The sequence below is a fragment of the Pavona decussata genome, unplaced genomic scaffold (assembly GCF_977016875.1).
Source record: "Pavona decussata unplaced genomic scaffold, jaPavDecu1.1 SCAFFOLD_107, whole genome shotgun sequence".
NCBI lineage: Eukaryota > Metazoa > Cnidaria > Anthozoa > Scleractinia > Agariciidae > Pavona > Pavona decussata.
In genome coordinates, this window is record NW_028145521.1 from 804456 (window position 1) to 818993 (window position 14538).

The 14538-nt window shown below is 38.7% G+C and overlaps 1 pseudogene across 1 annotated transcript; it reads left to right on the forward strand.

Moving 5' to 3' along the window:
* Positions 1-4373: 4373 nt before the first annotated feature.
* Positions 4374-10476, forward strand: LOC146471016 (uncharacterized; annotated as a pseudogene). The gene is made up of 2 exons (XR_014866892.1): positions 4374-7391; positions 8476-10476. The product of XR_014866892.1 is annotated as an uncharacterized LOC146471016 (transcript).
* The last annotated feature ends 4062 nt before the right edge of the window (positions 10477-14538 follow it).

Consider the following 14538-nt stretch of genomic DNA (forward strand, 5'->3'; position numbering starts at 1 on the left):
CGCCTCTGTCTTCCTTAAACTACAAAGAGGTGTCCGCCAAGGGTGCCCACTTTCTGGCTCCCTATTTGTGCTGTGCGCTGAAATTCTTGCTAATGCAATAAGATCTAATGCAAATATTCAAGGAATCAACATATATGGAAAGGAATTCAAAATTTCACAATACGCAGATAATACCACTGTTTTTGTTTCTGATATAAGATCTGCCCAAAACCTCTTCCATCTGCTCCACGCTTTTCAATAATGCTCTGGTCTTGAAGTAAACAGAAGCAAGACAGAGGGCTTGTGGCTAGGCGCAAACAAAAATAACCCGGAAGAACCTCTTGATATTGCATGGCCAAAAGATTCCGTATTTGCACTTGGTATTCACCTCTCTTATGATGACGTCAAGCTGCTTTCAAAAGGAACTTTGAACAGAAACTGTCCTCGATGGCTTCCTTGCTAAACTTGTGGTACCCTAGGAACTTTACTTTACATGGTCGAATTGTCATTTTAAAAGCATTAGCCCTCTCTAAACTTATTTACAACACTGCTGTCCTTACTGTCACCCCAACATTTATTCAAAAAGTTAATAAAGCTATTACTCAATTCGTCTGGCAAAAGAAAAAAACAAAAATAAAACAAACTACTCTGATTGGCCCTAAAGAAAAAGGTGGTCTCACATTGCCTGATTTTGACATAATCAACAATGCTCTCAAAGCAACTTGGATCAGAAGACTAGACAGCTGTCATCCCACCGCGAGTTGGACTCACATTCCTGTTTTCCTGCTAGAGCGAGTTGGTGGTCTGGTTCTCCTTAAATGTAACTTTGAACTTAAACATCTTAACATACACATTCCATTGATCTTTTACGAGAAAGCCTTGTTGGCCTGGCAATCTATAAACTCGTTCAATCCCTCCTCAAAAGAAGAAAATTACTGAATGAAATCTTATGGAATAACCGCTTTATTAGAATCAACGATTATTCAGTATACTACAAAGCATGGCATGTAGCGGGTGTTGAAAAAATTGGAGATCTCTTCAACGGCAATACCTTTTTATCTCACCAAGACTTCTGTTCTTATTTTGGTCTTAAAACTAATTTTCTTACCTACTACGTTTTATGCAAAGCAATTCCTCCTGACTGGATAAAAATAACGAAAGGTAAATTACAACCGCCTTCGAATAAATCCATAAGTATAGATAGAATTCCCCTTGAGAAGCTTTCTTCTAAACTTGCTTCCAACTTTTTCGTTGAAAGGAAATTTGTTCCGGCCACCGCCAAAAAAATACTCAGAAATGCTAATTTAAATGAGCAGCAAATTTTTCAAATTTACAAGATGCCTTTCAGTGCTACGAAAGACATACAACTCTCAATGTTTCAGTTCAAGATCTTACACCACATCTTACCCACCAACGCTACATTATATAAATTTGGAATTAAAGAACAAGACCGCTGTCATTTATGCGCTGAAAAGCAAACAATTATGCACCTATTTGTGACTTGCCCCAATGCTAAGCTGTTTGGACACATTTTTCAGTTTGGTGGCGCTAAAAAAACAACATTGAGATCTCGCTCTCTGAAGCACAAACACTTTATGGCATCACAGACACCGTGCCTCAGTGTCTTGGTTTAAACCTCTGCTTGATAATTGCTAAATGTTATATTTACACCGCGTCTCAAAATGAGGAAGATTATTTTTTCGATGCTTTTTTGTCGATCCTTAAAAATAAAATACAAATTGAAACTAGCAAAGCTAAGGTGCAAGTCAAGCTGTAAAAATAATTTTCTTGATTCTGACTAATTTCCCTTGTTTTTTGGCTTTTTTTGTTTTGTTATTTATTTATTTAGTTTTTGTCGTTTTTAGCGTATTTACTCTTCGTTAATATAAAGTAAGGTAGTAATCAGTTGTATTAGAATTATTTTTCATTATTTTGTAACAGGCTCCAACTCATCGGCTCCTGTTTTGTAAGCATTATCTTGTAAGTTAATATGTAAGTAAGTAGTATTTAACTCAGCAAGTTATATGTAAGTACGTATTATAGCTATATGTAACTAAGTAAGTACTTTGTAAGTAAGTCAGCATTATGTTTGTAAAAACAATAAAAAAAAGTAAAAAAAAAAAAAGAATCTTCTACGAAAAACTTGAATCCAGAAATCCTAATTCAAGCACAATATTTCAACTTAAGTTTTGCCGTTCCGGGTTCTGTAACGCTAACGGTGTCTGAATAGAAACTCGTGATTACTTTGTCAGTGTGAATAATTGGCGATAAAAGGCTGGAAATTTCGATGGTATTTACATAGCAGCGACATATATGTCGGTATATGGATACGGAGATGTATAAACAAGCGCTTTGTGGGCTTGCTTATGAGTATACTGCTTTGTGCCAGTGAATAATTTCTTCTATCAGAGGATCAGGGATCTGTCGAAAAACGAACCTCTTGAAAACGAAAACCGTAGAACTCAATACTGGAAAATGATACTTTCGATAATCGTCATTTATAAACGAAGTACCTTGAAATTCGAAAACGAAGCATCCCAAATACAAGAGACTGAAAATGAAATCAGAGCTCATTTTTTCAGCTTGTTGTAAGTTGTTAATTAGTGTATATCTCTTTGCTATTGTTACTCGCACATTATACAATGGAATATATATTTCTTAAATAAAATTTTAACTATTTTAACGCAGCTGAGAATTAAAACGGTCAAAGTTTAGGATCGGTTACCCATTTGACATTTTCATTATTGTTTGGGATCGCGTGACGATCATCGAGCTGAGACATGTATTAAGTACTGTAAAATATATTTATGACATAGAATCGAAAAAATCAGGGTACTTTCCTGGCAGTGATGGGGCTTTTGGGGTTCACTTAGATTAATTGCACTCACATAAATTATGTACTCATCTCTTAAAAGAGATAACATTCTTAATTAATTCAGTCTGAAGTATTTTAGAACTTAACCAAATTTCATTCTCAACTCTAACAACTAAAGGCCCGCCTGGCCTCGATTAATTTGCTTGCAGTCTATAATAGTTTTGTTTCAAAGCGACCATTTCTGCAAGTTATCTCCGCTCGTTCACTGCGCAAATCAGTTTAAAAATTAGTTAAGTTTAGTTTATTGTAATTCGTCACAAGGAAGTAAATTCATAAATTGAATTGACATATGACATTAGAAAAAGAAAAAGAATAACAATGCTATGGCGTGACCGGAGAGACGAACAGGGCAGAGCCCCAATTGTAACGTATCCCACAGGGTAAAAAAGAAAATTCATCATAGAATTAATTAGACTGCGTAATATATAAAATAATTGACAAATCATGGTGGACTATAAGTTAGTAGTAGTCCTCTAAAGTGATCGTTAAGATGGACTCTAAACCACAAGAGATCCTGGTTAGACTTAAACAAATGTTTATTCCGTTTTCAACTTCAAACCTTTCGTTATCATAAACCAAAGTCCATCAAAATATCTTCATTAGTTCGGCTTAACTGTATTTTGTAATACTGAGCATGCGTCGTCTGTGATGATGAGCTTTTATTTTGCCAGCCGGTAAAATGCGTTTATGAGACATTTTTATTCGTTTAAACTTGAAAGCAGATGATTGCTTGCCTTTGCCGGATGTTTCTATTTCTAGGTGTCCCCACAGTCAAGTTGTGTAACCGTTTTCAGTTTTAAAATATATGGAGACAGAATGGCGATACCGAAAGATTGGTTTTTGGATGTCGTGCACCGGATTACCCAACTAATAATCTCGTTGTGAATATCCGACATTCGAAAGGCATCACCGCCTGAGAAATTCAGATTAGCGATATGTCATTGAAAAGTTTTGAAGCACTAAAATCTGAAAATTTCTGAAAACATGTGGTTTTTTAAGCCAGAATAAGAACAACTCGCATTTTTAAAAAGCCAACAGCAGGTCGGTAAATGCCGGGAATTAGTTTCCGTTATCTACCATTTTCAGCAATTTTAATTTTCAGTAAAATTATTTATCAGAACGAACTCTGTTGGATTACAAACATTTGCTTTTAAAGACCACGAATCCATCTGAGAATACAAATTTTCTTTATTAGATTCCCTTGAATAATGAGACGAATATTATACATTTTATGTATGGTCCCGAGAGAAACAGCTAGGTTTGATTTCCCGAGAGTCCTGATGTTTCCCGAGACGAAGTCAAGGAAAACATTAGGACTCGAGGGAAAACAAAACTAACTAGCTTCCCGAGGAACCATACTTTAAGTGCTGTGTTATATATTTAGACTTTCCCTTCAACAATCACAGCGAAACAAACAAACATACAAACAACTGAGAGGGCAACAACTGCCGAATTGTATCCCGGTCGGGATACATTTTCCTTCAGAATATCGATTGTCTCAAATTTTGTTTCCTTCTAGGTTTGTCTTTTGTGTAACTCCTGCGATCATCATCTACACGAAAATGGTGGATAGAAAGTTAGCAGTTCTAGTGTTTCACGTGCAAGCACTTAGCATTGCTAAAGAACTGGCGAACAGAGCAGGGGAGGGACGAGCCTATGCCAATCTTGGCGTAGCTTATTACAAACTGGGCGATTTTCAACAGGCCATAGAGTGTTACACGCAATCACTTAGTATTTGCAAAAAGTTTGGGTACGGGGAAGTGGAGAGAGCTGTCTCTTTCCATCTGGCCAATCTTTATCACTTTGTAAGAGATTTCCGAAAAGCGATAGAGTATTACTTGCAATCACTTAGTTTTGCCAAAGGGGTGGGGAACAGAACGTTGCAGGGAATAATCTATAAAAATATGGGCCTTACCTATTACAATCTGGGTGATTTTAAACAGGCCATAGAATGCCACAAAAAAGATGTTAGTATTACCAAAGCACTGGGTGTCAGGGCTAGAGAGGGAAGATCCTATGGTAATCTGGGAAATGCTTTTTACAGTCTGGGTGATTTGAAACAAGCCACAGAGTGCCACAAACAAGATCTTAGTGTTTCTAAAAAGCTGGAAGACAGGGCAGGAGAAGGAAGAGCCTACACCAATCTGGGCTGTGCTTTTTACAGTCTTGGTGATTTTAAACAAGCCCTAGAGTGCCACACACAAGTCCTCAGCATTGTTAAACAACTGGGAAACAGGGCTCAAGAGGGAATAGCTTATGGCAATCTGGGCGTTGTGCAAAGCAAACTGGGTAATTTTAAACAAGCCATAGAGTGTCACATGCAACAATTAAGTATTGCCAAAGAAGTAAAGGACAAGGCTGGAGAGGGAAAGGCCTATGGCAATTTGGGCATTGCTTGTAGAGGAATGGGTAGATTTAAACAATCCATAGAGTACCTCGAAAAAGATCTTAACATTGCTAAAGAATTAGGGGACAGGGCAGGAGAGGGACAAACCTATGGTAATCTAGGCAATGCTTATTGCCACCTAGGTAATTTGAAAAAAGCCATAGAGTGCCACAAACAGCAACATAGTATTGCTAAAGAAGTAGGGGACCTTGCTAGTGAGGGAATAGCCTATTGTAACCTGGGCAGTGTTTATTATGGTTTGGGTAATTTTAGACAAGCCATAACGTACCACAAGCAATATCTTACTATTGTTAAAGAAATAGGGGACAAGGCTGGGGAGGGAATAGCCTATGGCAACCTGGGCAATGCTTATTGCGGTTTGCGTCATTTCAAAGAAGCCATAGAGTACCAGAAACAACATCTTTGCATCGCCAAAGAAGTTGGGAGCAAGGTTGGGCAGTTACAAGCTTATGGCAGGCTAGGCCAAGCTTTTCAAGACCTCGGGGATTTTGAAAAAGCCTTAGAGTATTACAACCAATGTCTTAGTACTAGCAAAGAGATAGGTGACAGAGCGGGAGAGGGAACAGCCCAAGAACTTCTGGGTGATGCCTTTCACAGCCTGGGTAATTTTAAGCAAGCAATCGAGTACCACAAAAATTCTCTTAGTATTGCTAAAGAAGTAGGGGACATTGTAAGAGAGGGACATGCATATTGTTCGCTAGGTCTTGATTATGAATCGTCGGCTTCCTTTTCTGAGGTACTTGATTGTTATCAATCGAGTATAAGACTCTTGGAGAAAACAAGAGCTCTTCTTCAGTCCGAAGATGCATGGAAAATAAGCTTTCGCCATCTCCACCGGGATGCGTACACTGGTCTGTGGAGAATTCTTTTGAGGAATGGAGAGACTGGTGAAGCTTTGTGTGCTGCTGAGCAGGGACGAGCACAGGCATTAAAGGATATTTTAGAGAAAGAGTATGGTGTGGATCCATTATCGTCCGCGTCTAATGAACCTAAGGAAACGATTTCTTATGTGCTTAACAATATCTCGACGCCTATACTTTTTGTAGCACTTGATCATATGGGCGTCTTAACCAGTTTTTGGGTACTACGAAAAGGCAAAGAGATTGCCAGCAAACTATTAGAAATTGAACATGGAGATGCCACGTTGTTATTAGAAAGCACTTTAAAAGAGATTGGAGCCGGCGTTCGCGTCAAGTGCGAGAATCGCACAATGGATGAGATCAGTGATGGACCACAATCGACCGGAGAAGCTCTTGAGGAGATAGAAGAGTCATCGACCTCCTCTATTAACTCCTTGCGCCCATTATATGATGTAATTATTGGCCCCATTGAAGATTTGCTCCAAGGTGACCAGTTAATCATTGTACCAGATGGTCCATTGTGCTTGGCTCCATATTCTGCACTGAGTGAATCAATCAGAATTCGCACTGTTCCGACGCTGACCGCTTTAAAGCTGATCGCAGGCGCACCTGACGACTTTCACAGTAAGAGTGGTGCCCTACTCGTGGGAGATCCTTGTTTAGATAAATTCCCATGAATTTATCACAGTTGCCTTACGCCAAAAAGGAAGTCGAGATGATTGGAAAGCTTCTGAGGACGACACCTCTCACAGGCAGAGATGCAACTAAAGACGAAGTGCTGAAGAGACTCAAGTCAGTTGCTTTGGTGCACATTGCCGCACATGGATGTGCGCAAACTGGAGAAATTGTTCTGGCCTTAGATCATGGTCGCAAAACGGAGCCTCTCAGAAGACAAGACTTCATTTTAACAATGTCAGATGTGCAAGCAGTTTGCCTGAGAGCAAGGCTCGTTGTCCTGAGCTGTTGTCACAGTGGCCGGGGAGAGGTGAAGTCTGAGGGTGTGGTCGGGATAGCGCGTTCTTTCGTGTGTGCTGGTGCTCGGTCTGTTCTTGTGTCACTCTGGGCGATTGATGACGAGGCAACCATGGTGTTCATGGAAAGTTTCTACCAACACCTTGCAGATGGAAATAGCACCAGTGTGGCTCTTCACCAGGCTATGAAATCTCTTCGTGTGTCAGAAAAATTCAGTGCCATGAAGCACTGGGCTCCATTTGTGCTGATTGGTGATGACGTTACGCTGGAATTTGGAGCAGAAAAATAAAACTTTATGGTAAGCTTTGTTTACGAAAAAAAAACGTTTTTGTCGAACAAATGTTTTTTTTTCTAAATATTTGACGTAACTAAAGACATTGCTCAATACTTCTCCATGAAGAGATTTTGAAATTAATTGTTTCCCGAGCTGTTTAGTAATACTTTCTAAAGGAGCTTTACCTTCGCTTCTTGGTAAAGGGAAGGTGAAAAATATTCATTGGCAGAGTCAGATGTTAAAGAGATTGTACATACTTACTGCTGTAATGTCGAACTTCACGGATTTTCAAATGTACTACCTCCTTGGTTATCCTGCGTGGCAGGAGCTAGAGAAGAGAGTAATGGAATCGAACGCCCGCTCGAAGTGGGTGTGACAAACTCGGAGTGCGAAGGAAGGGAGAAGGAATGCACGTCGTTTTCCCTCTCTTACTTAGTCTACTCGCATCGTGTGTGCGTTCGAGTCTCTTCTTCTCTCATTTTTTCTAGCGCCTACCAAAAAGGCTAGAATCCGAACTCTGAAGGTCAAAAATCAACCAAATGTTGCATTGTTACACTACTGCTATGTACTGTAATTATTATGTACGGTCAGTCTCAAGAAAATTACTGTCAAACTTTGAGCTTTGCGTTAATTTAATAAGACCTCATCGGCGTCTTTTAAGTCCTTTTGGTCAGTTCCTTTCAGGTTTCAGATTGAAGGGAATGATCATAAAAAAAAACTAAACAAATCGCCCAAGAAAAAATATTTTTAAGAAGAAAAGAAAGGTGGTCTCACACTCGCAATATTGTTTTCACACGTTTATCGTCTTTTCTTGACGCTCCACAAGCTAAGCGAGTGAAAAGGCTAAGGTTTATTTGGGTATCGTGGTACCTATGTTTGGAGGAAGTGCAAGATTCAAATGTTAGCTATGTTTTGAACTTTACGGTTGCTTGTCTTTTTCTATTTCATCTTTATAGTTTTGTTTTTTTCTTTATCTGTCAATCAAAATGCAGGTAAACAAACTTAACCAAGGAAACTTGTCGATTTAAAGTCTTCTAGAAAGTTATTGAAATTAAGTATTTACTGTAAACATTTAAATCATAATATTCCTGGTTCTTTTGTTCGGCAGATGCTGCGACGTCAAGACAAGAGAGAATACTGGACGGAATACGACGCGTACATAATGAGTATTTTGGTTTACTTCAATTATCACGACTATTAGTTTACATCGTTAGATCCAGCAGATGCGAAAAACTGAATATCGATGAACGCTTTGGTCAAGAAAACGAAAAATAGAACAATGTTAACCATTGGACCATGCATCAAGTACCGTTTTAGTTTCCTACTTATGTGTGGAGAATAAGACAATAATGTGCTTGTTTTTGTGCATGTTTCTTATCTTTAATTTTATGAATTTATTTGCTGTAACTTTGCTATTTTAGTATCAGGATGAGAAGACTTGAAATAATCCGCCTTCTCTTAATAGTACTTTAACTGGAGTACCAGCATTGTAGATATATTTACACACATTTTGAGGCCGTTGCCTTCCTTAATATTCCAAAGAATAGTGAGGACTTTACTTTTATTGAAATGTTAATATAGAAATGACGAGTTGCGTTAATTAAGGCAAATATGACGGCATATTTACCCATTTTGGAAAAAAATCTTGAAATACATATTATAAAAAAGCTCACAACTGACGTTTGTAGAGTTTTCAAAGCAAAGGAAGGTGAAAATTCTGATTTCCTTCAGTCTTCAATTCCTTGAAATGTGTCATTCTTTTTACTGAAGATAACTTAAGCGCAAAGAGAAGCTTGTGATTTTAAGTTAGTTGAGTTTCATGGTTGTGAAAACTCAAAATAACCCATGAACACTAAGAACTTGTTAAATTTATTTTGAAATTCAGATGTAAACTTGTAATAGAAATCTGCGATGCCGATCTTAACTAAGCAGAAGTGATGTTCCTTTTGAGGAGTTGTCTTGGACTAACAGCAAAACAAAGGACCGGCTGACAAACTCGTAATGTGATTGGCCAAGCGACTGCCTTTAAAGTTTGGTAGATTTCTCTGGGTGCTTGTTCAAGGAAAATTGATGAAGTCGCCAACTAACTAGTAAGTGAAAACCAATTGGACTTAATTTGCTGTTGTTGAAGAGATCGGTCACCTTGTTATGCTTACAATCAAACAGCTCGCTCTTGGCCTCTATCTGCTTGGTTCAATGAAACTGAATAAGCTAATAGATAACTGAATAGTCGAAGGGGCAGGAATTATGTAATCCTTAGTTTAGAACGGACCGGGATCCGTTTCTCAAACCTCCCGAAGACTGAGTCGGGTCTCAGGATCACTTTTCAGTTGCGCTTTCTGTCGATCGTTGGTAGCCTTTTTTTTTTTTTTTTTTAGTGAAAATTAGCCCAATGTCTTTCTTGTTATTGTAAAGGTTTCAACGTTTTCTCTTACAAAATCATCAAACATAGTTTTCCTGATAAACGAGAATTGTATTCGTTAATTAGCTTTTTGGGCTCAAAATGTTTTCAGAACGTTTTGAGAAAAGTACGCCAAGGCTCAGTTGTTTGAATTCGATTAACTCAAATCTGGGTTTAGTGTTGAGGTAGGCTTTTGCTTCTTTTGTGCAAAAGCATTTTGTTTGTTTGTCCGTTTGTTTATTAAATCGCAAAGTTTAAGTGAACGTTTCAGTAGAAACAAGCAAGCAACACAGTAGTACAGGCAAACAAACAAATGAGGGGGTGTTTACATGGAACCATCACAACTTTCACACGTGTACGATTTCGTGCCGGTTCCCAAGCCAAAAGCACTTATGCCAATGGCAACATGAAAGTGGCTAAAATCTCATATCGCGAATCGCGATTCTACTTCGGAAAGGAAACTAATTGCGGTGTCATGGCTGTTCCTTTCAAACTGTTGTTTTGCGTCTCTATTATTTTGATACAGGACTAGTAAAACCGGTTTGATGTAGACGCGGCATGAAGACAGTTCATTTCTACTGAACGAGAATGAAGTCGTGCCGGCACCATGACAACATCCCCCTTAACAGAGCAATCAGTGTAGCCCGCGTATACAATAAGTGTAACTTAATATGTAAACATTTGTAATAAAGTATTTAAATTTATTGAGCAATATTGGCGATAGAAATTGAAATAATTACGGCTGTTGATTTTTTATTTGAAAGATGCACGGGCACCGGGTTATGTTCAGGCTTATAGTCAGTTTACGAACGCGTGACGAGTTTTTTTCCAAGAATGAAAAGAACCATTCCTTCAGTTTTGTAATGCTCGGCATTTGAGTGGAATCTTGAGAAATCTGTCAAAAAAAAAAAAACCGCATTAACTGAACAAAAATTTGAAATACTTAATGCTGAAATGCAAAGGCAAATTCATAGTTATGTACCCTCAATAAAACAAAGTGTTTCATACAGGAACTCTGAAATCTCGCCGGCGGTGTTCGAAACTGACACATTAATTTTAAATCTCTATTCAAATTTCAAAAATGCTGGTCACGCATTACGTAGTTTCACTGTACATATAAAACTTATAGTTATGTTTCGGGGACCGATCAGAATAAACAAAGAAACGCGTCCTTGAAGGTCTCGTAAGTAGCGCGGAGCTCAGCGCCGAACACCTCGTGTTGATGAAACCAAAAACTATGGCAGACTAAGCTGAATTTTTAAGACCAAGTGACAGTTTAAAGGGTTGACCAAACACATTTTACTCGTAAGTTGGAGTGACACATATGCTGTAGAATATTCAAAGAGAAGACGCTACAAAAAATTTTGGAATAAATTATGTGCTAAATAGGATGGTGTTTCAACGTCTGCAAGTTATTTTTCAAATTCAAACAATGTATAAAAGGTAACATTTGCATGTGCTATCTTATAAAGATGGAAATGTTTATATACAAAAGTGATGTGACACTTAATTGAAACGCAACTCATCATTTCATGCCTATGTTTTTAAATTGCATATAAATTTGTCAATTTTCATACATTTAACTCGAAATAATAATAATCTCAGAGAAATCGAGACATCCTTTTTATCCTTAATAACTATTTCGAATTTTCCTCAAAGATCCCAGTCAAGTTTTTTGCTTATTTAAATATAATACAACAGGATTAATTGGTGAGGTTTTGAGACCCCTTTGGAGGTTGCTATCAATACTTTGTTGACCTTATTGTACCCCGACCCTCCCCCTCCCCAATTAATAAATTAATGCGCGATAAGCTGACGATAAGAAAACTCATCACAGCCAAGGTTCGTCATAAGCTCAGTTATTTTTTATGTTTTCAATATGGAGACAGGAGACATTTGGCCATCTATTTCACATAAAGATTTAAGAATTCAAGATGACCAGCAAACGTTTGATCTTTTTTTAATCGATGACCATAAGAACTGAAAGATTCTTGTTGGCATGTGCGTAAGAATATGAGGGGTAATTACAAGCGAGCAATACTGGGAACTAGCTATGAGGACAGCGTGACACACGCGTGACGTCATTCAAAAGGCACTGGGAACGAACATTGTCCAAAACGGTCGACATCTTGATCCCTCCGTTTGGAAACGAGTACTACAGTTTGTTAGCGATAGGAAACAGTAGCATTGAGTAGTATCAATTCACAATTCACCAATAAGCTAGCATACTTTATTGCTTGTTGATTACGAAGGTGTCCCTTTTGAAAGGATCAAACTGTTTTCTATCGCTAACAAACTGTTAAAGTCGATCACAGCACTAATGAATACCGTATTCCGCTTGCATATAACTTCACAATACACTTGTTTTCATGTTAATTTGTGAGCGTTAAATTCAAATCAGCAAAGAAGCCGTTACAACAGTTCCATGTGGATTACGTTTCCAGGTAAGATGCACTAACCTAAATTTATAATTATTCAGTGAAAAGTTGAGCATTCTGAACTCTACCATGCCCCTTTCCCGGCATACCCCTGGAATTTGACCGAGCAGTGTGAACGGGAAGTGAGGAATTTGAACCGCATTGTTCGCGCGTGGGTTTTTCTGAATAATGGTAGTCGGAAGTTTATTCAAGTTTGTTTCAAGTTTTCAGTTTGAGAAGCGCCTAAGTTGAAGAATTGTATTTCCTAGGGAAATTATCATCACCTCTTTTGTGATCACACAGGGCAAGGTTGTTTGCAATTTCAAGACTCTTTGAAAGTTCATGTTAGCTTCCAAAGCTAAAATTAGTCTTTGGAACCTTAAAATATTCTTTTAAACTTGTTTCTCCAATTCCCTTCTTTGGTATCACAATACAGTATTAAGGTTACTCCAAACCTTGGCAGGCTACTTTTGCGGAAATTTCGGTTTTTTTTTACCAAGTTAAAGTTAATTACTTTAACTTAAATTTTCCAAAAAATTGAGTTTATATCTTAAAACCCGCGCGAGTTATTGAGAAAAAGGTATTTTCGTAAAAAAGTTAATAAATTGTCAAGGTGTCATAATCTCCGTAAGGCGTGAACTCCCCAGCGACCTTTTCGCGGCAAACGGGAGATCCTATTTCAACTCATTAGCATATTTTTGTTTATACGCGAGCTTAGGCTTTGTGGTTTTTCAATTTTCTATGCAATCTCGTACCCAGAGTCTTCCGGCTTTTTGGTCAGCGGGGCAACGCCGGGAAGACTCTGGGGACATCGAATTTTATTACCGCAGGATTTCTGCGGTAAAACAATGGAAACCGTTACGGAACAGCCAATCAAAAAAATTGAATTTTTTTGATGTCCCCAGAGTCTTCCCGGCGTTGCCCCGCTGACCAAAAAGCCTGAAGACTCTGGGTACGAGATTGTTTTCTATGATGAAACGTTCAAGAGGAGAAAAAAGTCCTTGGTTAAAACCTAAATCAAAGCCAGGACCCAAAAAGCGCAAAACTTGTGAATTTCCTGATAAAAAAAGAAAAAATCTTGCCGAGAGTGACAAGGGTTCGTGGTTTCATCAACCTTCAGAGATCGGCGAAGAACATGTTGACAAAGCAACCAGCGCTTTTAATATCTATACATGGGGCCAGTAGAAGAAAAATAGTGAAAGGGAATTTGGCTAAAGAAAGTGAGATGTCGAGGGAGCCACTTCCGAGTACAAGTCAGGATTATTCTTCATCGTCGGATTTAGAGAACTTTGAAGAGGACGAAGCATCTAGAGCGAAACATGGACAATCGACTTGACAGAAAGATGCTAAATCACGCACTGGAACAAAGTGTGACTTGTCGCCTCTGCGAAAGCGACAGTGTAAATTTTGAAGAAGTGGCATGCACCGGACTCGGCGCAGAATGGGTTTGCCGATGCAAAAATCCAAAGTGCCCCTCTCACCAAGTCTTGGCCTCGTTTTATACAACACCGAAGACAAACAGGTTCTACGACATTAATCGAGAATTCGTCCTTGGACTGAAATTAATTGGCCGTGGATACTCTGCAGCACAGAAGGTACTAAGTGTCTTGAATCTTCCAAGACCAGTAAACAATGTTTCCTGGACTTCACATACGAAGGCTCTGGAGAAAGCTGCGAACGAGCTCCTCGAAAGAGAACTAAAAAACGCGGTGCTAGAAGTGAAACGGCACAAGCTGGAAAATGGTGATTTGGACGACAGTATTGATGGCAGCATCACCGATGAACAGTTAATGGACGTTGTTGTCGATGCTGGCGTTCCAATTGATGGATCCTGGAACAGTCGTGGCTGGTCATCTTGAGATGGAATGGTGGCTGTTGTTTCCATTGATACCGGGAAAGTTCTCGATGTCATTTTCCTATCCAATTCGTGTGTCTCTTGTGAGCAGAAGAAAAGAGAACAGCGGGAGGGGAAAATTTCAAAGAAGGACTTCCTTAACTGGTTTGTTAGCCACGAAGAAGACTGCTACCTCATTCATGAAGGGAGTTCACAGGTCTGTCATGAATTTAATTTTCTTAGTAAAAAGAGAGGGGAAAATTTAAAATTTCATAGGCAAAAAGATTGTCACAACCCCTTTATTATTGTTTGATTCTTGTTCTATCAATGTGCAGTTCCAGAAAAATAGCCATACTCCCCTCACAGAAGGTTTTTTGTCTTGGACTTTCCGTCCCCGCCAGGAGATTCCAGTTTAGCTTCATACTTTGCTTCTAAAATTTTAACTTTTAAGAGCCCCCTCCCCCAAGGAATTTCTGATGACCTTCCATGGGGTGGGTATGGATTTTAATGGAACTGCAC